Source organism: Furipterus horrens, unplaced genomic scaffold (assembly GCF_987537825.1).
Source record: "Furipterus horrens unplaced genomic scaffold, mFurHor1.1.pri manual_scaffold_3, whole genome shotgun sequence".
Taxonomy (NCBI): domain Eukaryota; kingdom Metazoa; phylum Chordata; class Mammalia; order Chiroptera; family Furipteridae; genus Furipterus; species Furipterus horrens.
This window is the reverse complement of record NW_028327173.1, coordinates 109,474,961-109,500,901: the sequence shown is the minus strand read 5'-3', so window position 1 is coordinate 109,500,901 and position 25,941 is coordinate 109,474,961. Positions and strand designations below refer to the sequence as shown.

The 25,941-nt window shown below is 44.9% G+C and overlaps 1 long non-coding RNA gene across 1 annotated transcript in view; it reads left to right on the top strand.

The window, feature by feature from the left end:
• Positions 1-2,701: 2,701 nt before the first annotated feature.
• LOC150015732 (uncharacterized) overlaps positions 2,702-25,941 on the top strand; it is an 88,112-nt gene continuing 64,872 nt past the window's right edge. Inside the window, exon 1 of the long non-coding RNA XR_016509759.1 lies at positions 2,702-2,794. This is a non-coding gene — a long non-coding RNA (uncharacterized LOC150015732). The remainder of the gene's footprint in view (positions 2,795-25,941) is intronic.

Below are 25,941 nucleotides of genomic sequence, written 5' to 3'. Positions count from 1 at the left end.
TGGAAAGAGGCTTTCAAACAGAGAGTCTCCAACAACAGTATGAAATACTGCGCAGGTATGAAGAGGTAACTAATAACCCACCCACCAAGATGTTGTGCATAGAAGACACTGACATGCTAGAGAGACACCTTGGGGTGGTGGCCTCTGTGATCTGGACACCTACTCTTCTTTGTCCTCTCTACAGGTGAGGATTAGTAGCTTGTCTCATTTATGGGACCAGATCCTGCCAATCTGATTCATGCATACATACACACTGGGGTTAAAGGAAAAACACATCAGGACTGAAAGATTAAAAACTTCTTTTTAACAACTAATATTCACTGGTGCCGATATGTAGTATTTTTCTGTTTAAAATATTAACAGATTTTCCAGTATAGTCTTGACTTCAAATAAAGAACATTCTGTGATATATAACCAAAGATATAATCAAAACAGTTTGAAGGGGATCAAAAATAGTTCTGAAGAGCCAGCCTAGGTCAGATGGATCAAGTTCAGTCAATAAATAATTATACGTTGGTTATGTATGATGTTAACATTAAAAGAAAATGTAAGGATGGGATCTATAAGGGAATTCTTTGTACTAATTTTGCTACTTGTCTGTAAATCTAAAATTAGTTTTTTTAAAAGCCTGTATCTTTTGCTCCTGAGCCCTGTTCATACCAAGCCCCTACTGATGAACCCCACTCACCCTCTAAAACTCAGTTTAGGGGGAACATCTCAGATTTCTGCTCCCCTCCTGTGAGTCCTCAGATACTTCTACATATCCTGCAATTACACCTACCACCTACTAGTATGACTTCTGACTATATGACAACTTCCTCATCTTATTCTGAGCTTTTTTGGACTTAAAAAATTTTTTTTTAATTTCATCTTTACTTCCTAACACCAAGCCTTTTTCAGTATTCAGTACATATCTTTTAAACGAATTCATAAATCAATCCAATTTGAACATGTTTTATAAGTTTTGCTTTCCTTTTAAATTTGTGGTAAAATATGTATTAGATAAAATTTACCATTTTTACTAATTTTTGTGTGTGTATAATTCAATGGCATTAAGTACATTCCAATGTTATTTTACTTTTCTACCATGTCAAATGGCTTAAATTGGCCAGAATTGACTAGAACTCTTAGATCCACTTTACTTGGACCCATGGGATGTGTGACACTCAGAATTAACGTAATCCCATTCAAACCAGGTGCCTACCATGAGAATCTATTTAATCAAGTGTGGGATTGTTTCATCTCATTTGAACCCGTGAATCAGTTAGAACTGGCTCTACCCAGGCTCTGGGCCAGTAATTGGCCCTCAAAGTTGGTTCTCTTTCTTTGGTCTGACCCCTTGTTTTGCCACTTTATCTTTTTCATGTTTTCTTCCCTGGAGTCCTCTGTCCTGTTGCTCTTTTCCTCCACCCCTTCCCCCATGGTGCCCATCCCTGGTTCTGCCTGGCCCTGGGACAGGCAACTTGCCTTCTGCCACCACCTTCATTGTCCCACCCTGCACCTGCATCTCCACTTTTAAAACAACTCCTACTGGCAGACTTGGGAGGCAGTGGTAAACAAACAGGGTGACTCCTATTTAGGGAGATACTACCTGTATCTAGATAGCCTCTTACAATGTTTCAGGTCACTCCCACCCCCTTCTTGGCTACAAAAAGACATTTTCTCTCCTCACTCTGTTTCCAACTTCAGTAGCTCCGAACAACTCTCTTTGGATGTAAGGAATACAGCACTGTATAAGGAGTCAAGAAACTGAGCTCCAGTATTTTTCCTGCCATTAACTAGCTGTGTAATTTTGGTCATGCCGTTTTTGGGCCAATCTTTCCCAATTAATAAAAATATGGGCTTGGATATACCCATCAAAGTTTGATGATGATGATGATGATGATTTTGTGGCATGTTTTTTCTTACCACACAGTATTACTCTTAATAAAACAAGAAGCAAAGCTGGACCGCTCCTGCTAGGGAGTGCGTTCTCTCTCCCCCATGCTGCCTAGCCGCAGGTAGAATTTGGAGGGCTCTTGTCCTTTTCTCCTGCCTTCAGGACCCCAGTGACGCTTCTCTTGTGTGTGAGTACGAGAGGATTGTGACTTTCTGTGCCCTTTAGACAAGGGCTCTTCCAGTCACCGCATTCTCTGCTCTGGGTTTACAGAACATTTTTTTCTTGCTGGCTTCCTGTTCCAAAACCCGAGGATGCCCATGTCCCTCCTGTGCTTCAGTCCTTCGATAAATCCCATAAACTTCAGGATAAGAGTCACTTGGAATTCAAGACCTTCCACCATGTGGCCCTAGCTTACCTCCTGGTCTCACCAGGCATGGCCAACCCCGACCACGCTCCCTTCCACTCACGCCACCCTCTTGCCTCTGCCTAGACTGTCCATCCAAGTGCAGGATGGTACCCAGGGATCTGCCTCTTTCATCTTTGGAAGAGTCCTCTCAGCAGTCGCGGAGGAGGATTGGGAGGCTGGTGTTTTCCGAGGCGGCCGGCAGGCGGCAGCAGCAGCGGCTCCAGTTGACAGCAGGAGGCCGCGAGCGCGGGAGGGAGGGGGACGCAGGGAACGCGGGTCCCGGCTATCCGGATCGCAAAACTCCAAGCCAGAGCTTTCCGCGCGCGCCCGAGCCGCTGGCCGCCCGCGCAGCCTGACGCGGAACCCGGGCGCAGCGGGAGTCCGTACAGGGTGGGCGCGGGGCGGCGACGGCTGTCCATGAGGCGGGCTCGGGCTGCCCGGCGCCGGGAGCCACGCGGGGCGAGGTGAGGCGAGGCGGCCGCCGGCCTCTCCAGGACGTGGACCGCCAGGTGAGCAGAGCCGCCCGCGCCGCGTGCCCCGCGCCCCCTTGCGCTAAGTCCGCGCTGCCCCGACCCGACTCTGCCGCTGCCGCCTCTCGGGCCCCCTCTGAACCGCAGCGCGGGCGGGCGCGGGGCGCTGGGACTCAGTGGGTGTGTCCGGGGCGCTCGGGGCTGCGCCCGCATGGGGCTCTGGAAGCCAGCGGTGCCTGGTCCGCTCTAACGGCTGCTCCTCCTTCCCTCTCTTCCCTTCCTGGAGGACTTGTTCTGTCCCTCCGGAGCCAGCACTCACCCCTCCGCCCTCCAACTCTGAAACTCTAGGGACAGTCAACTTCGGCGGTCCTGGAGTCGGCGCCCGCGCGCTTTGGGTCTCGGCAGGGGCCGGCGAGTGCACACCCAGCCCGCGTGCCCCCACCCCTCCTCGGCCGGAGAGCTACTTGGTCCAGTCTCGGCCGACTCGCGGCGAGCTGCGGGCCTCGGCTACGCCGTTTCCTGAAAAGCCTCAGAGCCGCGTGGGTCTCAACTAAGCCGTGGCAACCCAGCGGCTGTGGGAGTTGGAGTGGATGAGTTGTTTCCACCAACTCTGGACACTTCCCCAAGTGCAGCTCAAGTACCTGCAGTCCCTTGGCGCGCTCTTAGAATTAGCTTTTCCAGAGCTAGCTCACTTTGGGGCTTCAGGGACCTGGGAATTAATATATTTTTCCTTGAAATAACATCAGCTGTAACTTGGGAAGGGGCTCCAGGGCGTTCTCAGGCCCAAATAGCATCTGCAATGTATGGATTGGTGTTTCCTACGTGGTCCACACCCAGCCCGGTGCCACCCAGCCTCCAGTACTTATTGCCTGTTAATGGTGCATACTTGGGTCTCTTCCTGTCTCTTTTGTGACTCCACCACGCAGCGAGTCTCCCTTCTGCAGGCAGTAAGTGAAGCTGAAGTCTTCGACCTGGGTAGCTGAGCCATCCTGGGATGCCTGTTGGAATTTAGAGTAAGAGAAACAGAGACCCAAGAGAGTTCTAAGGAATTACCTTGTTCAACTGTCGATTCACAGCCGAAGGAACCCAGGCACAGCATAGTCTAAAGATATTTCAAAGGTTGCACAGCTCTTAAAGCCTGCATAACCTGCAAGACTTCTACTTCATTGATAAAGGTGATAAAGTGCTTGGGTTTCATAAGATCGTACTGAGTTTCAATATATAAAAACACAAACATTTTAAGAACGTGATTTAGATACAGTACTTCACAATTCCTATAAATTTTTGTTGGCACCATAGTTGAATTCCTTTAGCAAACAAAATCCTCTCCCAGGAATTAATGTGAGGAAGCAAATGGGAGTCCTGGGACTTTCCTATAAACCTTTGCAGAGCTGGAGCAGGGGTTTCCCCAGAGATCCCCAGCCTGGGAAGTGAGAGTGGGTGATCAGAATATTGGAGTCCTTACTGAATAGGCAGTGCATCTGGCTGGACTTTTGTGGGGAGGGCTGCTGGGTTCAGCTCACGTGGGCTTGTCTGTGCCCAGCACTGAGCAGGGCGTCAGGCGGGCCTTATCTTTATCTGGGTCTCTCCTGCCATGTAAAAGTGTTTCTATCTGGCCGTCTGGAAAAGAATAAATTAAATTAAATAAAACCCAGAGCTGGGGAGTAAGATCAGGGTTGGAAATTCTGATTTGGAGGTGTTGTGGCTTTTGTTTTGTCTAGAAATACTTGTTGTGATTGCAACCAATTATCTGAGGGAGAGGCCAGGTACCACCCCTCTCCTCAGTCCCCCACATTTCTCTCCATGGCACCACCTTTCTCCCAGTTGTCCAAGAATCTTAATGTTCGAATGCTCCCGACTCCCCTCACCCCATCCCCCACATTTATTGCTCATTCATTACCACGTCCCTTCTACATTCTTTTGTGATATATCAAAAAGTTATTTTTCTGTCTCCATTCTCTCTGCCTCCACCTTATGTCCAAATTACAGTGATAATCTCCTCTCTTGACTCCTGGCCACAAGTCTCTTTTTTCATTTTAATCCATCTTCTTTCATGCTGACAGATTAATATTCCTAAAATTCTGATTTCACCACATCATTCCTCTCAAGAAATCACAATGCTGCCCCCCCTAACCCAGATTCATTTTTATTTAATTTGCCTCCAGCAGATATTTTCAAGTATCTTCTGTGTGCCAGGGACTGTTACTATATGTTGGAGCTTCAAGGAAGAACAAGACAATATCCTTGCCCTCAATTTGTTGACAGGCTAACAGATGATTAATGGCCACCTGGGAGAGAAGGAGACATAAAGAAATAACCACAAAACAATGCAGAATATTGGGGGGGGGTTGTGTGCAAAACATCAAGGAGGCACAGATGAGGGACACATTTTTTCTGCATGGGAGGAGCTAGGGAAGTTAGAGTTAGGCTTTGAAGCATAAGGAGGAGTCCAAAGAGGGGGGAAAGGCTGGAAGAAGGGAGGGGCACCAGCTAGGGGGAAGAGCTTGAGCAAAGCCCTAGAGATATGAAAGTGCTGTTCTGGACAGGGTTGAACCAAGGTCATTCTTCATCTGGGCATTTAAAGTTCTCTTAATTCCAGTCTGCTTTTTTGATTCAAGGGCACCCCAATCCTTTCCTGCCTGAAACCCTTCACTAGGTTTACCCAACCTCTTTATCGTGGCTCAGAAATTCAGATGTCCTCTCTGCTAATCCAGGTCTCACCAGGGAGTGTATCCCAGCCTCCTTGCACACTCCCCTCTCTCTCCTCCCTAGACCCACCTTCTGTGTTCTCCTGCATTCTCTACACTGACTCTCTTCAGCCTGAACGTGTCTGTGTGAGTGAGCTACCTCTTCTCAGACAACCTGAAGTTCCTCCAAGCCACCCCTTGGCCTCTTCTCTGTGGGTGTCCCCCGGATGGTAGCACAGTGCTGGTTCATTACTGGGGTCAGCAAACTCCAAAACATGCCTTGACGGGGTCCCACTTTCCCCATCTTTCTCCACTTTTCTCTGCATATCCTCCTTTTTATTTTTTGTGTGTGCATGCCCAGAATTGTGATATTTATTTATGTATGTGTGGATAGGTTTCATGTGCATTTAATGACTGTCTCTTCTGTGAAAATAATGGGCTAGAAATGTTTTATCAGAAGCTAACACATGACACAGGTTGACGCTGAGAATGGTGGGAGGGGCTGTTCAGTGGGAGGCCCTGGCTTTAGGCTGCTCTACTGACTCTGTTCTCTTTTAGGGTCCCCCTCTTCTCTCCTCCTTGGCAGGACCTGTGCCCTGATCCTGGGACTCCCCACATCTCCTGGGCCTGTTTTGCCCTCTTTCCTTTCCCAGTGCACCATCATTGACTTCTCTGGTTTCTGGAGCCTCGCTGGCCTGATGAACTTATTCAGATTATATTTAGTGAGCACTGGTGTATGCTGTGCTTGGTATTTTAATCCTCCCAGGAACCTGTGATGGAGACATTATTATCTGTATTTTATAAGGAAGAAGATTCCGGGTTACTTGCCTGAGGTCAACAACTCAAGTCTTGAACCTAAATCTTAGAACCCAGTTCTCTAGTCTGGGGCTCTTTCCAGTGTATCATTCTTTCCTGAAAGAATTGTCTTCAGAACATCTGAATCAGAGTTAGGATCTGGTGGAAATTTTTAAAAAAGATTCCGGGGTAGAGGTGGGCCTAGGGGTTGACATTTTAAAGACTGTCTCAGGTGATTCTTCTGCAGGCTCAGGTTTGAGGTGCTAGTAACAGGTAGTCAGTTCATAAACCACTTTATCCCAGGTAGCAGGTTCCCTTTTAACAGAGGCCTTTGACTCTAAGGGGTGAGCCGTGGAGCATGATGCCCAGCCAGGTGGTGCACCCTCTTTTGGTGAAAGGGGTCTTCAGTCCTGAAAGCACACTCCCCACCTGCTGATGGGAGCATGCATGAAAGTCCGCCTCCATCATGCTCACTGTGAATTTCTTTCTGGGCTGGAGCAAGTGCTGAGGAAGAAGGATCAGGGTGGGTTGTTTGGGAGTCCCAAGTTTCCTGGGGTAAGAAATAGGCTGGGACTCCCCAAATAGGGCTGACCATGCCTTGCCAGTGACTCTCTCCAGGCATCGTGAGTTGCACCAAGATGGGGTCTGGTCATTGACAGATTTCTTCATTTAGATGTCTTTATCCTTCCCCTTTCCAACCCCTAACCTCGGCTTCCCCATCTGTAATAAAGGGATGGGCAAAGCCTGGAGGGTAGTGTAGGGGCCAGTATGGAGGCATGCACAGCATTGGGCAGAGGCCTGGCACACAGTAGGTGCTCAGTGTCAGTTTTTGTCCCATCTATCTTATCTATTTTGCACCTGATCAGTGCTCAATATATGTGCTATAGAAAAATATATCATCTTAGGCCCTCTCAGTTCCAGGGGATTTGTGTCTCAAGGGCTGACTTTTGCAACCTCATATTGAAACCCAGCAAATGAACACCCCCAGCTGTGCAGTAATAACAATCATGAATTCTCCATTCAGTATCCTCTCCCCACTCCAGAAAGAATCTAAGAAGCAAGTAGACAGCAGTTTTCTTCCTTCCTTCCTTCCTTCCTTCCTTCCTTCCTTCCTTCCTTCCTTCCTTCCTTCCTTCCTTTCTTTCTTTCTTTCTTTCTTTCTTTCTTTCTTTCTTTCTTTCTTTCTCTCTTTCTCTCTCTCTCTCTCTCTCTCTCTCTCTCTCTCTCTCTCTCTCTCTCTCTCTCTCTCTCTCTCTCCTCTCTCTCTCTCTCTCTCTCTCTTTCTTTCTTTCTTTCTTTCTTTCTTTCCTTATTTTTTTTTTTTCCTTCAGCAGTTTTCTTTATTAATGGTTAGTCATCCTGGCATAGTGGTCTCTTTCTACCGATGTCCTCTTTACCTAATCTTTTAACTAAACACACTGTGCATGCACATTGGCCTCTCCGAGGTGCCTTGCTGAAGCTGATCACTCAGTGGTTCCCTGGCAGTGTTGTCCCTTAACCCCTCTCTTGGGTGTGGTCCAGAGAGAGAACACAGGGACAGGCTTGCACTGTGGTGTCTGGTCCCAGAAGGGTGGCACTGGGCGGCCCGTGACCTGGGCTGGGCTGGACAGGGGCGGGGCCTGTCCCACCCGCTCAGCCAGCTGGCTGGCTTCCTGAGGGCTGGCCAGCAGTGAGGACCCAAGTAATGAGTGATTAATGGGCGCCCCATCTAATCTCCTGCCAGGGGAAATGAAGGGCCAGCCATGGGCCAGGCTCGTCTTGACCTGCTCCAGGTGGGCTTGGAATGCACCCAGCTCAGGATGAGGATTAGGCTTGAAAGAAGGGAGGATATGAGATGTTAACCCTTTAGGCCGTGGTCCTCAGAGTACCAGCAGGGAAATGGCAACAGGATTAGCTGCAGGCATCCAGTAAAAGGATGCAGCCATAGGACTACTGGGGCTGGGGTAGGGCCACAAACCGTGTTTTGGGCTTAACCATTTTTCTTGCAAGCTCAGTCAAGAAAGAGATGAATGTCTGGTGAAAATGGGTACACAGACTAGTGGGAGATTGCTTGGATCATATCAGCAAGTTACAGATCTGTCCTCTGAACAGACTTTCCCTACTGAAGCACAGAGCCTCAGGTTGCTTGTCATTTTCAAGAAGACAGGAGTATTGAGTCTTGCACTGCCGGGCACCACCTCCCGCAGCGACCCCCTCCTCCCCCGGTGGGCAGCAGCAGCAGCAGCACCGGGATACTGGGACAGCCTGACTTTAGGTCTTGACTGCACTGTGCTGTGTGTCCCTGAACAGCTTCCTTAACTTCATGTGCTGTAGCTTTCCGGCCTGTAAAATGGGGGTCATGGGTGCGATTCATGACAACGTAAAATGCTTAAAGCAGTCGTGTGAATGTTAGCTAGCATTTTTTTCTCACTTATCCTCCCTAAGATCTGAGAGCAGATCTCCAAAGTATCTAAGCAGCTTCTCTTCCCCCCTCTAAGACTTCCTTAGGGTGAATTGACAGCTAATCTGATTGATCTTGCTTGTTTGACCCCTGACCCTCACATGCCTTGAATTCTGGTCCTCTCGCCCCTCCCTTTGCTGCTGGCTCCCTGGCCTCCAGCTGCCCTTTTATTACTCTGCCTGCTCCCTTGCCCCGCCTCCACGCCTGGCCGCCAGACCTGTGGGGCTGGGCAGTGACGACGGCCTGGGCTCTTGTGGCACAGCCTCACCGGCTCTCCCCGATGCCAGCCTTGCTGTGACGTGACATGACAGATGAGGGAGGAGGCTGAGGGAGAGAGGGTAGCTGCTTTGAGAGCAAAACTTGAGCTGTAGAGACAGTCCTTCCTATAATAAGGCTCACAATAATGTTTTAGGGCCAGGGAGAGCGGATTGTTTAAAAACAAAGTCTTTGATTTCGTTTTTTAGTATTATAAAGATACTGCTGACCTGTGCTTTCTCTTCAACTGTGTAAACTTTTTTTAAACAAAATGTATCATTTGATAAAGCGAACTTTTAAAAAGTTAAAAAATGGATACAAATTAAAGCTCTGTTTCCTTTTCTGCTTTCTCTGAGTCCCTTTGCCTCATCCTTGATTGAAGCTATTAATAGTAACACTTATGGATGTTGAGTGGAGGCAGCCGGGAGGCCCTTGGAGACCTTGGAGATGAGGGGTTTTATTGGTGGCTATAGGTGAGACTTGGAAGTGGAGCCATGTCTTCAAGTTCTGAAGTCTCATCAGAGGCTATGCACTGACATTCTAGCCTCTTGCTCCATTGAGTGTATTTTCCAGAACAGACAGGTGCCCAGGCCCTGATTGACTTTAGTGAGGTTTTAGTTGAGGCCCAGGATTTCATTCTGCTTGAAGTCCAAAAGATCTTTTGGCTGGCTCAGGCAGAAGGAACTGCTATATTAGAGAGTTCCATGTCAGATACTGCATTAACTTATTTAATCCTCTCAATAATCCATGTGAGCTGGTCATTACTACTCCTGTTCTACAACCTAGGAACCTGAGGATCAGAGAGGTTAAGGAACTTGCACAGATTCACACAGCAAGTAGATGTCAGAGTTTTGTTTGAATTCCAGTTCATCTGATTCCAAAACATGTGCTCTGGGGTCAGTGCCTCAGTCTAATTGTAATCCACTGAAAAGTCTAAAATTCATCATTTTAAAGTGTATAATTTAGTGGATTTTAGTTTATTCACAAAGTTGTGAATAAACATTATCTAATTCTAGAATATGTTCATCATCTCAAAAAGAAACTCCAAGCCCATTAGAAGTCACTCCCCACTCCTCCCTGTCCCAGTTCCTGGAAACCACTTTCTGTTTCTATGGATTCTGGACATTTCATGTAAATGAAATCACACAATATGTGGTCTTTGGTGACTGGCTTCCTTCACTAAGAATAACGTTCTCATGCTTTGTTGATGTTGCAGTATATATTAGCACTCCATTCCTTTCTATTGTGGTGTCACCCACTTTTAAAATAAAAAGTAAGGCTGACTATTTTGTTTAGAGAAGGGATGAAGTTATAGTCTCAGATCAGATGCAGTGCAAAATGATGCCCAGTTTTTACTGTGGGCAGACGTGAAAGAACTAAAAATGGGGGCAGGTGCAGTGAGAGCTCCTTTCCCAGTGTGAAGGTAGGGGTGGGTAGGGGCTGGCTGGGCTCCTAGGTCTGCAGTAGCAGAGAGGCTCAGCCTCTTCCCTCAGGACACCTTGTTGGGCTGCTCTTGGCTCGTGCCATTGGCAAAGCCTATGAGGATCCATCCTGGAGAGGTGGTGTGGGTGCCATGGACCCTGGCGGGGAGGTGCTGTGCAGACCTTGCGCCTATACCGCCTGCTTCTGTGGCTGCAGCGTGGTGTTCAGTGCCATGTGCTGAGACAGCACTGCTCATTGGCCTTTTAGGTTTCTACATATAATACTTAATTTTTTTCTGATTACAAAGGTGAGGTATATTTATTGTAGAAAACTTACAAAATACAGAAAATCACAAAGAAGAAAATTAAAATCATCATTCCCCAACCAATGATGGCCATTATTTTAATGTGCATCTTCCTACTATCTACCTATCTAAAAAAAAAAAAAAAAATATATATATATATATATACTTTTTTTCTTAATTTTAAAAATTTATTGATGAGAGAGAGAGAGAGAGGGGGGCACTAATTTGTTGTTTCACCTTCATTATGCATTCATTAGTTATTCTTATATGTGCCTTGATGGGGGATCAAACCCACAACTTTGGCATATTAGGATGATGCTCTAACCAAGTAAGCTACTTGACCTGGGCCACATAACACACTGTTTTATAAAACTGGTATCATGTCGAACATATTGTTTTGTTCACTAATTTTTTCACTGTATTGTTACATTTATTGTTAGATGCATTGTTACATAGGGTTACATTTTCTATGTACTTAATAGTCGCTATTCTTCCAAAGCATGATTTTATTAATGGCTGCAGAATATTTTAAAAATATTAATGTTGCTTAAACAGTCCCCTATTTTTGGATACATTTGTCTTCAGTTTTTCAACATGGTTTATATATTTATAAATATAGTTATCTTTTGTGTGTTTTTTATACTTCTGTTAATGCATCGTATTGTTTCTGGACAAAAGATAAAAATATTCATAAGGCATTTAATACATAGAGTCAAATAGATTTGCAGAAAGACTGTATAATTTATAATTCCACAACTCTGTTATTTTTTATGTTATGCTGTACATTTAATGTTAGCAACGCAGCCCGCCCTCCCTCCTTTTTCCCCTTCCCCCTCCCCTTCCTACTCTACTTCCTCCTTCTCCCCTTCCTCCCTCACTTCACATATCTGTGTAGTACACTAACAGCTTACATTATTGTTTTCTCCTTGATACTTGCCTATATTTTAATTTAAGCATGTGTATATTTGTCTTTTTCATACATGATTATGTGTAAACATGTCCCACTCTTGACCTAGTCAGGGTTCCCAGTTTTTAAAAATCCTTACCCGAATCTGTTTTTATTTATTTTAGAAAGAAAGGAAGAAAGAGAAAGAGAGAAAGAGAGACCGATGTGAAAAAGAAACATTGATCGGCTGCCTCCCACATGCACCCCAACTGGGGATCGAATCTGCAAACTAGTTGTGTGCCCGGACTAGGGTATGAACCCTCAACCTTTTGGTGTATGGGACGATGTTCCAGCCAATTGAGCCACCCAGCCAGGGCAAGTTTCAAATGTTTAAGCCTAATGACCATTTCTGTCATTTTTCTCCACCATCATTACCCACTCTCTGTTAGCAATCTAAGTTTTCTAGCTTTTTCCTAATCAAAAAATTAGTACTACCAAAATGAATGTTCAGTATGCTGTCATTTCTTTTTCTTTCTTCCTTTCTTTTCTGCCTTCCTTCCCTCCTTTATTCCTTCCTTCCTTCCTTTCTTCTTTTGAAATCTCACATTCTGTTTTGAAAACTCAGTTCCCAGCCATGTAATGTACCAGGTCAAAAACAGGAGCCTTTCCGTTAACATTCATGCTGCTCAGAATCTTGTCAGCAAAGATGCACCAGGAGCCTGTGAGAGTACCGAGAAAGAGAATGGGTGCTTGTTCTCTGCCTCTCCTTTCCATTCCTTAGTAGGCACTGTTCTTTCCTCACGCTCACATTGGGGAACTCAGCACCTCTCCTAGCAAGAGATGTAAGAGATGCTGTGAGGTGGGGACTTTCTCTGTTCCATACAGTGAAACTACGTCAGTGACCATACGGTGTTCACATGTACGTGGACTCATACAGTACATGCTCTTCTGTGACTGGCTTCTTTCACTAAGCCCTTGGTAACTTTCTGAGCTCATGCTAATATGCTCCTGAGGTTCTGTGTGGGTGTTGCCATGCACTCGTTCTCTTGCATCCAGTACTTCTGAGCCCTCCTAGGCATCAGGTGCCCTGCTTTGTGAACGGCATGAATCCCAGTCGTGACTTTGCCACTTATTCAGCCTGTGTGGCTTAAACAGCAAGCTCCTGGAGCTTCGGTTTCCTTGTTCGTGTGTGAACTAATAATCATGGTATGTGCTGTGGGAGTTAGAGCAGACAGCATATGTACAGTGTTCGTTCCTGTGATGAAACAAAGCGCCTACTATATGCCTTAGAGAGAACTGCAAGGTCCATCCAGCTTAAAGATGAAGATAGGGTTTCTGCCTGGGGACAGGCGGACAGGATCATCAGTGTGATCAACATGATGTAGTAGAGAGGCTAGGGGCCCAGAAGAAGGGCATCAGACTGAGATGGGTGGGAATTCAGAGACACTTGATCCCTCCCCGCAACCTTTATAAAGGGAACAATATGGGGGATGGGGGTGGGGAGAAAGGAAGTAGAAGGCCTGTTATGTTTTATGGGAGGGCTGCATTCTTGAGGACCTCACAGGATTCAGATGTCTCATTATTCAGACTATTTGTTTTCCCCCATGGAATAAATGTAAAGAGCATGCATATGTGCTTGGTACACTCTCAGGATGTATCAGAGTTTTGCCTTAATGTTGCTTTTCACCTAGTAGGTGTTATCTCTAACATTGCACAGTGAGTTCTCTCATAAATGGCCCACTTGGTATCTCATGACAGTTACTTGGCCTCCTTGGTAGGGTTGTTGTTGGTGCTGTCATTATCGGCTCAGTGTGTTTTTAGTCTGGCATCATCATTAGACAGACTGTCTAGATCAGGGGTCAGCAGACTTTTTTTGTAAAGGGCCAGAGAGTTAGTATTTCAGTTTTGTGTGCTGTATGGTCTTCGTTGTGACTAATCAGCTCTGCCTTTTGAGCACAAAAGCAGCCATAGACAATACATAAATGAATGAGCTGGGCTGTATTCCAGTAAAATTTTATTTATGGACACTGCAATTTGAATTTCATATAATTTTCACATCATAAAATAGTTTCCTTCTTCTGATTTTTGTTCAACCATTTGACAAAAACAGGCAGTTGGGACAGGTTTGGCCTACTGGCCAGAGGTTGCTGACGCCTGGTCTAGATGACTATAATATCTGAAAATTGTTTTAAGTTGTAAGAAGAGTGAATGTTACAATATCCCAATGGTGAACAAAATCACTCATAGAAGTTCCAGGGCTCGTTAAAGTATAGCTTAATTCATAAGTTCTATTATCAGCCTGTATGATAGACAATCAGTATACGACCAGTATAGGCAATTATTTCAACACAATTTGTAATTTTTTAAGAAGTTATTCTAATGACTGTAACAATTTAAATCATATTATTTAGAAATGTGGGCATCAAATGAGTTTATTAAATTTCATGATTCAAGTTGTATACCATAAAACTGTTTATTATTTCAAACTCTCCTAGAATACAACAACTCTGCCTGACTGTCAACAGACTGATGGCCTATGATGAGGGTTTGGAACTTGATTCTGCCTGGAACTTTTATTGTAATTGCCCAGGGAGCACATGGAAGGAACACCAAGGCTTGTGTCTGGCACATGGTAAATGTGGGATGAACATTTTGTTTTCTTTCTTTCTTTCTTTTACTCCCCACCCAGAAATTCTGTATGTTTGGTTAGCTCCAAAACATGCTGATTCTCTTTGAAATGGTTACTTTTGGTTCTTCCCACATGCAGTAAAGTCAGTAACCTTTTTAAATGGAAACAAAAACAAAGGCTGTTAGAAAGTAGTTTCCTCTCCTGAATCACCAGCTTTCCCTTGCGGGAGAATAAGCAATGCTGCCCTGAGACCTCCAGACAGGGCCAGACAAGAGTCCCTAAGACTAAGGAGGGCGCCTCCAGCGGGGTGCAGACCAGCTCTCCAGGCAGGAGCTTAGCCTGCCAGCTGCCCTGAGTTCTGCAGCTCCTGGATGTATGTTTGTGTCAGGGATTCCAACAGTAGGAAAGCCAAGATCCTCTCCAGATGGAAGACCTCCAGCCCCGAAGGTGACTGTGATGCTGTCCTTCGTGGCTCACAAGTATGGTTTTTCTGTGTGTGTTGGATTAGAAGGTCTCTTGAGTAGATGTGTGTTTGTGTTGTTTAGGGGATGATGGAACCTAAACAGGTATGCTTTCTGGCCTTGGGGTCTGGCAGGATGTGGAGGGAGGGAGCCACTATCCTTTGGCTCGTTAGACTTTTATATTGAGTTGGGGGCTGGCTTGTCCTGTGCTTTAGAAGCCTTGGTTTATAGATAAGTGGTCTTGGAGCCAAGGGCATGGGCATTGAGTTCTGACGTCACCACTAACTTGCCATTTGACCTCCAGCAATCCATGCTTCATCTCTGGACTCACTAATTCTTCTTTCCTAAATGAATGGTGGTAGCCTAGACCATTTCTGAGCACCTTTTTCTCAGGTGAGATGTGTGGGGAGCCTGGACTTTCACTCCTGCTCAGCAGTACTGAGATATCCCTGCTTCTCCCCACTGAGGTGGTCAGAGGAAGCCTAGTGCAGAGTCAGGACTCTTGACAAACTAACAAGGCCATGTTTCACTCTCTCCGTCCCCCAACAGCCCCCCCCCCCACACATACTACTATCCCTCCCAGCCAGGGAAGTATCCATGGAGACCTGTCGGGTAGCTGGAACTCCCACCCCTGCTCAACAATAATGAAGGGTTCCCCTTCTCCCCTTGGGTATCAGTGGAGGCCAAGTGGGGAACCTGGACTTCCAGCCCTACCTGACCATAATGAGGTGGTGCCCACCTTCCCCTGCTGGAGCAGTGTCAGGTTTAAGGAAAACCTAGGGTCTCGTAACATTATACCTGAAATGTCCAAGTTTTAACTGAAAATCACTCATCTTACCAAGAATCAGGAAGATCTCAAACTGAATGAAGAATGACTATAAGTAGATGCCACGCTGAGAAGACAGACATGTGAGAACTATCTGACAAAAGTTTTGAAGCAGCCATCGTAACAATGCTTCAATAAGCAATAGTAATGCTTGAAAGAAGCGAGAAAAAAATAGAAAGAGACTCAGCAAAGAAATTGAAGATATAAAGAAGAACCAAAAGAAAATTTTAGAACTGAATAAAATAGTAACTGAAATAAAATCTCACTGGATGGTCTAAACAGGAGAATGGAAATGACAAAGGAAAGAAGTAATGACTTTGAATGTATAGCAATAAAAATTACCCAGTCTGAACAATAGAGAAAATAGGCTGGAGGAAGAAAAAAGAATGGGTCCTCAATGACCTGTAGGCCTTAACAAAAAATGTAATGTGTGTTTGAAAGCCTAGAAGAAAAGAAAGAGAGTGGGACTGAAAAAAAGTACTCAATGAGTTAATTGTTGAAAACATCCTAGGATTAGGCTAAGACACAAACCTACAGATTCACAATGCTTAGTGAATTCCAAAGAGAAATCCATACCAAGATACATTATAGTCAAACTTGCGCAGATAATTTTGAAAAAGAACATAATAGAAGGAATCAGTCTACCAGGTTTCAAGACTTACGTAAGTACAATAATCAAGACTGTGTGGTATTGGCAGAGGGATTGGTACATAGATCAGTGGAACAGAACAGAGAACCCAGAAATATGCCCCTCTGATTTTTGACAAATTAGAGAAACACTAACTGTAATGATCTGAATGATGATTTGGATGAGGCTCGTGGAAGTGGAGGGAGAGATCGTTTGTAAATCTGAGAGACAATACAAATGAAGAGTTGAGTTGTTGGCAAAAGACTGGATCTAGGGCATATGGGAGGGGGAATCACAGAAGCCCAGGTGAGCTTTGAGCTTTTTTCACTGTTAGTTTGGCGATGCCACCACCAAAGTAGGAAACCTCAGCAAGTGGAGAGTGTGGTGTGGAGCTGATAACCTGGTGCCTTTATTATTCATCTTAGGTGGGCCATCAGCAGGACGAAACTAGAAATACAAAAAAGCAGCCCGAATAAGAGGACAGACCTTGAGAGGCTGGTTTCTGAAACCTCAGCATGAAATAATGATCAAAGAGGTCTCAGTATAAGAGTCCTTACCCATCCTACACAGCTCATTAGTGAGGGCTGGGTTATTGTTGATATTTTTCTAGTCCTGGGAGACCAACAAGATAGACAGAAGAGACAGGAAGAGAACAGATTTGCATGGCCATTGACAATGGAGTAGAAGAAAAAGGATATGGTAACAGTTTTATTCTTGCTAAACCCAGTTGCCTTTTATTGTTTCCCTTGGCCTCTGGGTGACCTTTGACCCCAATGACTTGCCTCTCTTTTGTTTCCTTGAAAATGTTTCCTATTTTATGAGATAGCTGTCTGTTTCACATTATTATGATTTTTAATTATGGCACCTGATTTCAGTTTTACCTATTACTAGCCCATCACAGAATTTTGTCAGGGAACGAGGACTAATTTGCTAGGTTTCTGCTTACTTCTGTAAGGATATATGGAGCCTTTTGGCATACATTGCACAGCAGTGATTGCTACAAATCATTGACTAGATTTCTATCACTTAAGAAAACAATGACATAACTCAAATGTCAATGCAGAGCTGAGTAGGAAAAGGCAAATCCTTTCCCCTGATGTTCAGAAGCACCAAGGACAGAGTATGTGCCAGGCTGACTTATGGTGGCTGCAGCACACTGAGCTGGGCTGCATTCTGGATGGGCAAATGCATGAGAGCACTGAGAAAATATCCTGGACTCAAGGCCAAAGCTGTCCAGGAGTGAACAGGCTGAGTATAACCTCATGCACAGCATCTGCCCTGGCTGGGGCCCAGGCTGCAGCTGTCCTGGCATTATATATCTGATGCAGTGTGTCAGGGGGACTGAGAGACATTCATTGTAGTGCTACGACGAGCCAGGCTCCAGGGGCTGGGTGGGCTTGGGTTCAGGTCATGTGGTTGCCACTTACTAGCTCTATGACCTCGGGCATATTGCTTCACTGCTTGCAGCCCCTGTTTCCTTTTCTGTAAAATGGGGAAGTCAATAGCACCTACCTCATAGAGTTGTCTCAAGAATCAATCAAAATAATGTCTGAAAAGTGTTTAGCCTAGCCTGTCATGTGTTGTACATTTAACTTAATAAATTTTTTAAATCCCCAGTCCTGGCTTTGCCTTTAATTAGCTTAAAAACCTTGCACTAGTCATTTTATTTCATCAAGTATCAGTTTATTCATCTGTAAATCATGAATACAAAATAATGAAATTGGGGAGTTGGGCTAGAACCTCCCAGTTTTTAGTGCTTTGTGATTCTGTGATAAGGGGTTAGTCTGAAGAGTCACAAAGGAAATAACGGATAGATTCAAAGACATAAAATAAAAACGTATTTACATAAAAATTATAAACAAAGTTAAAAGACAAAAATCAAACTTAAAAAGGGTCTTAGACAAAATAAGGGTTAACATCCTTAATATTAGAAAGAGCTCTTAAAAATCAATTCAAAACATTATTAGCACTGCAGAAATATTGGTAAAGAGGTTGTAAAAAGAGACAGTACACTTGGCTAATAAAAATGAAAATCTGTTCCACTTCACTAATAATCAAAAGAATATATATTAAAATGAGTTCCTCTTCTTTTTGCCTATTGCAACAAACACATTGAATGCCCATCCTGTACCAGGAGGTGTTCACCCAAAGGATTCCTCCTGGGAATACAGGCAGACCTCATTTTCTGCTCTCTGGTGGTCAGTGTGGTTATCTGACTGAGCTGGACAATGAAGCACCAGTGGCAGCAATGTCAGCTCCATTTATGAAGCTGCTGGTTCAATCTGTCACATTTTCTCTTTTTTCTTGTTTGTTAACTGGATGGAAAAAACATAGCCAGGGATTCTGAGGCCCAAAACAGTGCAGGAGCTGCTAGATGAAGAGACGGGTTCCTGGATTTCTGCATGGTTGTATGGAGCATAATGGCCCTGCCAGCAACACACATTAGACAGTGAATTGAGCAAAACACTTCTTGTTGTGTTAAACCATAGAAATTTTGCGATGGTTTGTTACAGTAGTTAGCCTACCCTAACTAATTACTGGTTTAGGAAAGATTATATATGTAATGCTAACACTATTGGCAAATATGTCTATTCCGTCTGCTACCTGTGGGATTTTAGGTGGATTTACTCTCTGAAAACAGGCCATATGTATGAAGGACCTTAAATAGCCATACCTTTTGGCTTAGTGATTCTATATTTTGAAATTTATCCCAAGGAAGTAAGCAGAGAAGGAGAAAAAGAATTTTATACAAAGATGTTTATCACAGATTTCAACAATTAGGGAACTTACTAGCCACATTATCTGGCTTCCACAGGATGAGTTGTTATACAGTGTTTAAAAATGTTTCTGAAGATTACTAGTGAGAAGTTTATGCTTTAAAGTGAAATGCAAAACTGTATGTGTGATTTTGTTTATGTGGAAATATATGTAAAACATGCAGATAATATGTTAAGCATTCTGCATAGAATAAATACCAGAAGGAAGAACACCAAAAAGTTTCACAGTAGTTAATTTGGATTGTGAGATTATGAGTAATTATATCTTTCATTTTTGTTTCTCCATAGTTTTCAAATTTTCCTCAGTAAACATGTATAATTTTATAGACAGATTTTTTTTTTCTAAAAGAATGTCACATTAGCTATGTTCCCCCAGTTCTGAAGTCTCACCTAGACCTATTTTATGGATGAATGTGGTACTTTCTATGAGTTTATTCTTTTAGTATAAGTGTACTTGGAACATCCTCCTTTCCCAACATTCATGTGTGTTTTTGTGTGTGGGGGTGCATCAGAGTGGCAAGAAGCCATTTGTAGGTGGCAGGACCTGGGCCTTGTATCAGAAGAAAGAGAAGGTAGAGCAGGAGGGAGGGTAGCTTAGCCTGAGCCAAAGCTGCCTTCCGTGCTCTGGCTATCTGCCTTGTACCAGGTAGTTGTAGAATACAATAGGTTTTTGGAATGAGATGGATCATCATCTTGGAGAGGCCTTGGTGGCACATCAGAAAATCTGTGGTTCCCATGCTAGGGTTGTCTGATCTTATTTCCTTTGATAAATATAACTCAGGGATTACTAACTGCTTCTGGCAGAGGATGCTGGGGACAGGTTGAGCTGAGTCGGGGGGAAGGCTTTGATTCCTAGGTAGAGTGGCCTGCCTCCCATTATGGCTGTTTATTTGTGTGCTTTAGAAGTGGGGCAGAGGATGACTTCGATGGTGTTAATTTAAGAAACAATTAGCAGTTACCACAGATAAGTAGAGTGGCTGTTCGGATCCTGGGCTAGGTACCAGCACCTTGGAAACACAACATACTCATCCCTTGAAGAGAAGACCCTTCAAGTGAGACTGAATGTCAGTCGGTTCTGTCTGTCACCAGACTGACGGTGCGCCCCAGATGCTACTCTAGGCAGAAGGAATATAAGAAATAAGTCTTTGAGGAGAATCTTTACTCTTTTGTAATCCCACATTATGGGGAAGAAGGACAAGCATAAATCATAATGATACACAATTACTAAATTGGAGTTCTCCATGTGAGACTTACACAGAAGCAAAGGAATTTAACCAGGTTTATTATATGTGTAAATCAATGAGTAAGTACTATTTGGGGCAGAGAAAGTGCTCTTACTCCAGTGCATTTCTCCCTCTGATCTGCAGTATCGTGTCACTTGAAATGGAAAAAGCAACTGTGCAGAAGCAGGAACAACTGGCTCATTTATTTTAAATATCTCGCCTGCCTTATACTTCTGCCCTTGAAGGTTTCCTTAGTTACCTGGGAAACATTTCTTAGGACTGAAAGCAAATATAAATTCCATCAATGTTAATGACCATGAAAATGATGCAATTTGTATTGAAGTCCTGAACTAATCTTTGCTGATTACCTAATTTCTCCAGGTAAGAAAGGAGGTTACGTGTTTTCTTTAATAAGTAACAAAACCCACTGGAATGTGTGAACTTGAAAGTATCTGGGAAGTTTTAATAGATCTTTTCAACATTTTCTTCTAATTCAGATTCTGTAGGTGTTCATGTTGCTATGGGCAAACCAACAAGTTTGTGGTATGAAGGTTCCATGGGAAAGAAATGAATTCTATGGCTGGGGTTGAATATGATGGGGAAACAGGGATGGGCTTTTCATGGGGGTTCAGCAAAGACCCAGAGCCGAGAGAGTATCAGGAGAACATTCCTCTGGCTGACCTGGCCCAAGGCCCAGTAGGAAAGGGCTGGAAATGTGACCAGCCTGAGGCTCCAAGGTCAACTTTCCCAGTGCCCTGCTGCCTGGGGCAGGATTTCCTGAAAGAGCTGAGGTAGGTAGTAGTGACAGCCACCAGAGAGCTTGGGAGGTTTGGGCCCTCCCTGGAGGCTGCGTGCATCTGAGAGGGGTTAGCCCGCCTTCCTCCTGGTCCTAGGGCAGGCTTCAGACATTCAGTGAGCATCTGCAGTAGCAGGGAGAGAGTAACCAGACATGGACCCTGCTTTGTAAGAAGTAAAAGTGTGTTAGAGGCACATGCTATTTATCCTTTCTTCATTGTTCCATTCATCTATTCACCCGTTAATTCATCAGACTTTCATTGCTTGACCATCTGTACCAGGCACAGGTGAGTAAAGATGAAAAAACATAGCCCTGGCCTTGAGAAGCTCCCCATCCAGCATGATTGGTATCTGTTAAAAGAGAAGATGTTCCTTTTTCTTTTAAGCTTCTAGACCCTGTTTTAAACTTTTAAGCTTCTGTACGTCCATTGTAGGCTGGCATATTGCCCACCATATTGTTCATGGTAACTGTTTAAAAGGTGTCCCTCCCTCTGTTCTTTCTGCTCTGGATAATTGTTTCATTTTAAGTGGGGTGCACCTTCAAGAAATAAGAACACCAGTTTTTCTGCTTCTTGCTTTCTACCTGCTCTTCTTGGCAGCCTTCTCCCTTTTCCAGCCAAAGTCCTTTCTCCAAGACCCCCTGCATTTTCCCAGTTGAGGGGTGTGGGAGACAACGAGAATATACCTCCTCCACTGACCACCCCCTCAGGCCAGTGCGGGACAGTCTCCCCCCGCTTCCCGCTTCCCAGCTTGCTCCTCTCCACCTCCTCTTTGTCTCACTGGGCATTGGTGGCTCCTTGGTCCTCTACCCTCTGTCATTCATTCACACTGCTTTCTCTCCAATAGAGAGTTTATTTATTCACAAAATGCACGACTCCCTCGTTTTCTTTTGAAGGTTCCAGAAGCCTTCAGTTTTCCCCATACCTCATCCCTCTACCAGCTGCCACTTCCCTGTGCCTGAGATGCCAACTCACATTCTTCTGATCCCTCAAGCCTGCCTGGTGCATGAGACAACCAGGGCAGGGTTCAGAGGGTGGGCTCTAGAGTCACACTGCCTGGCTTTGAAGCCCCTCCAGCACATACAGTTATAAGCTGTGGGCCATGGGAAAGTCCAGTAACCTTCCTGTGCCTCAGTTTTTTCCTCTGTAACCTGGGGCAGCATGACTTATCTACGTGGTAGAATTGTTATGAGATTAAATGAGATGGTACGGAAGGTCTGTAGTGCAGCGCCCAGGAGGTAACAAGAATAAAGGTGTTCTCGCCTTAAAGTTTGCTGCGCTATTTTCTGCCCTGGAATGTGGGGGCTCCTTTTTGCCTGTGCTAGTCATTGGGCACACAGTCTGAGGTAACTTATCATTGCCAAAAATATATTCATTTGTGTACTTAAAAAAATTTATTGATCTGCCTCAATATATGTGTAAGCTTCTCAAGGGCAGGGATTCCCCCAACCCCACTTGTCACATTAAGAATTGCACATGAAGCCTCAGCCAGGAGGCATTGAGCTCTCATTAGCTGGTACCTGACTGCCCCACATGCAAATACGCAAAGATGTCAGGAGGACTGGTGCCACCTTGCAGGGGCCCCAGGGCCACTCTGCTGTGCTGGGACTGCAGGACTTCATGCATCCAGGCTACAGTGTTCCTTTTTCTCCAAACTAGTCCTGAAGATGGCACCTGGGAAAAGACCTGCATCAGCAACCTGTGTTTTGATCATTTAAGCCAGCCCTGCTTGTATGGGGTAGAACACAGGGTCAAATGATGGTTATGTGCATAAATTCTGGACTCTGACTGCCTGGGTTTGAATCCTGACTCTCCCAGCTACTAGTTGGGTGACTTTGGCAAAGTTAGTTAACTTCTTCGTGCCTCCATTCCCCCCCCAGTAAGTACCTCCTTGAGGGGTGTGAAATAAAATGAGTTAATATGTGTGAAGCACTTAGACTCCATTTGGTACACAGTAATCACTCAATAGATGTTTGCTAGCATCCTCAGTTTGCTTGTTATTACCAAAATAATAGGTTATTAAATTGTTCATCTTGGCTCTACTTTGCTCTAGGTGATGTTCATGATACAATAAATAGTCATTCCTGAAATGTTTTGTCTCCCAGCAAATCTGTGAGGTATATACCCAGGCCCCCAGGATAGCATCTGCTTACTCATTCATTCATCCAACCATTTATTTATTTACTGAGTGTCTAGCTATGCATGGTCCTCTGCTAGGTGGGAGGCAGTGAGTCTAACAGAATGAAGAGAAGACCCACTCCAGTGTTGGTGGTCTGTGTTCGGTCCTAGCCCTGCCCTCGGCCCACTGTGTGGCCTCAGTTTTGCTGTGAGGATCAACTAACATGACTTATGTCCCATATCTGATGTTTAGTAAAAGTTGATAACTGACTCTGCTTCCACTTTTCTGCTAAGGGAGCACAAAGGTGGGTGAGACACACGCTGATGTTGGGAGCAGCCGTGTGGTCCTTTGTTCACAGACAGCTGGAACGCCAGGTAGGGGGCGCTGCAAACAGTGGGCCAGGAGCTAGGCTTTTGTTAGTCTGGGTGGTTGCTTTACATCCAGGAGAAGACTGATGGTGGGACGGAGGGAGGTGGAACTTGCCCTGAAGTTGGGATGTGGCTGTGAAGAGGTTGTTTCTGAACCCAGACATGGGAGGCTGAGAAGATCCTTCTCTTCTGGAGTATGGCCTAAAATCAGGAGGTCCTCCAGGAGTTCTGATCAGGAATGAGGAGAGAGGGCAGGAAGGACACTCGGGCAGAGGTGGGCTGCGGGTGGGAGCAACAGAGCAGCGCCATTGCCTGGGGCACAGTGGCGCCTTCTGGGGTTGGGGAACCATTTTTTGCCGTGGGTTAGAGCTGCTGTGGCCCCTCTCTCTGTCCCCACCATCGTGAGCCGTGAAGCTTTCTGCTACTGGCACCCGATGTGTGGAGATTGTGACTTTGGCCTGAACCAAATCCGGTGACTTGTCAGCCTTCCTGTAGATCTTTGTGGAAAGGAGAGAGGTGGGGCCCCCATACCCCAGGGAGCATATGTTGTAACAGAAACTAGATTGTTAGATGTTTTGTTCACTGTCAAGAAAGGTTATAAATCAGCAGGGGCAAGCCTCAGAAGGCAGACTCGGCGCCATAGATTTCATGTTTACTCAGCCGCGCACTGTGCTCCGCACACTGCTGCCGAGCGGATTTTTGGGAAACCGCACTGCATCAGGTCCCTCCCTGCTCCAGAATCTACAATGGCTCTTTCTTGCCCATCTTATCAAAAATTCTCCCAGTGCCACTTTTCAGGGGCGTGGTTAACATGGCTTCGTCTATCTTCACGATTTTATTGCCCCCGCCATACGATCCTTCTCTGCCTCTGGGCTCCAGAGCGGGGGCTTTAAACCTTCCCGACTGCGCCACAGTGAGAAGGACCTATGTGTGATAAACCTGTTGTTCTCTCTTCTTTTTAGACCTTTTCTATTTTACTTTAAAAAGTGCAGGTCATGACCCACGAAATTGATTTCATGATGGACTAATGGGTAGTGACCCGCAGTTTGAAAAGCAGAGCTGATTTAACACGCTGCTAATCACAGAGGTGCGGTGAACACTGAGGAAATGGCAGAGCTGGTGCAGACTCTTCCAGGACAGCCATGTGATGAGAAAAAGCTGACTCATCAGATATGACAAAAAGCTGGGCAAAAAACATTCTAGAGCAGCGGCCTCCCCATTTTTTTATTGCACACCCCCCATCAGTGAAGAATGTTTGAGTGTACAACTCCAATGTATGTTTGGTTATTTTTTAACCTACCAATGTATTATGTGAGCATATAAAACACATTGTGAATATATAAATTTTAAAAGGTAGATCTCAAGATGAAAGAGACCATATTTCAAAATGACATGCTAATCATGATGGCTTCATTCTATTATCAGCAAAGATCTGAAGGCAAAATACACATAGAGGGCAAAGTTCATGGTTATCAGCAGCGGTTGTAAGTCTATTTTCATATTGTTTTGGTAATGTAGGATGCTTTTCCAGTTGACTTCTTGTCTGATTTGGAAAACATTTCTTTACAGCACACGCTCTTCCCTCAGTAGGGCCCTTGCTTTCCTGTCAAAACCAAAAAACTCTGTTAGCACCCCCCTTCGCTGCCTCCACCCACCAGAAATCTGGAGTGGGTCATCTTTGAGACCTCTCTTTCCCTGGCCCCCTCAGCAGTTCATTTACCATAGTCTGGTAAACACGGGGTCAGCTCTTCCCACGTTCTCCTTGGATGGCCAGATTCCCACCACCTGAGTTCCTTCTTCCTCCAAGTTCCTCACTTGAATTTACACTCGAGATTTGCTCTCGCTGAGTGGTCTCTATTCCCTTCACCTGTCTGGCCCAGCACAAAGGTCATTTCCTCAGAGGGACCTTCTCTGACCACTGTCCAGCATACTTTCTGAGGCATCTTGGACTTTTTTCCATGGCTGTTATCACAATTTTATTTTTATACTTATTTATGTTTCAGTTTGTTTAAAGTATATAGCCCTCTAGCATCTATCTGTAAGATCCTTGAGGGCAGGCACCATGAGTGTGCACGTGCGTGTGCACGTGTGTATGTGTCTAACACCTGGGTAATGCAGTCTCGATAAATAATTATTAATACAACAACCCTGTGAGGTAGTAACAAACGTTATCCCCATTTTACAGATGAGAACATTGAAAGACAAAGGGTTAGGGTTAGGGTTAGGGTTAGGTCACCTGGTGATAAATGAGGGTGCTGGTCTGAGACCCAGGTCTTTCATGTTGTACAAGTGCTCTTGGCTGTTCACGTGTAACTCGCATAGACTAAGGGCTGACTTTAAGTCCCATTATCCTTGCTGATGCCCCACCAGCCCTCTGTAGTGATTCTCCTTGTCTAGAACTAGCTCGATTAGTACTCAGGGTCTCCATGTAACAACATTTACCATATGCTGTTCTGGATAACACCATCATTTTCCCAGACAATTCCATGTCCCTAAATCTTACCCACCTAAGCTAGACTGTAAAGTGAGATCCTGCATTGACTCATCCTCCTCTTGAATCCCTCAAAGAGGA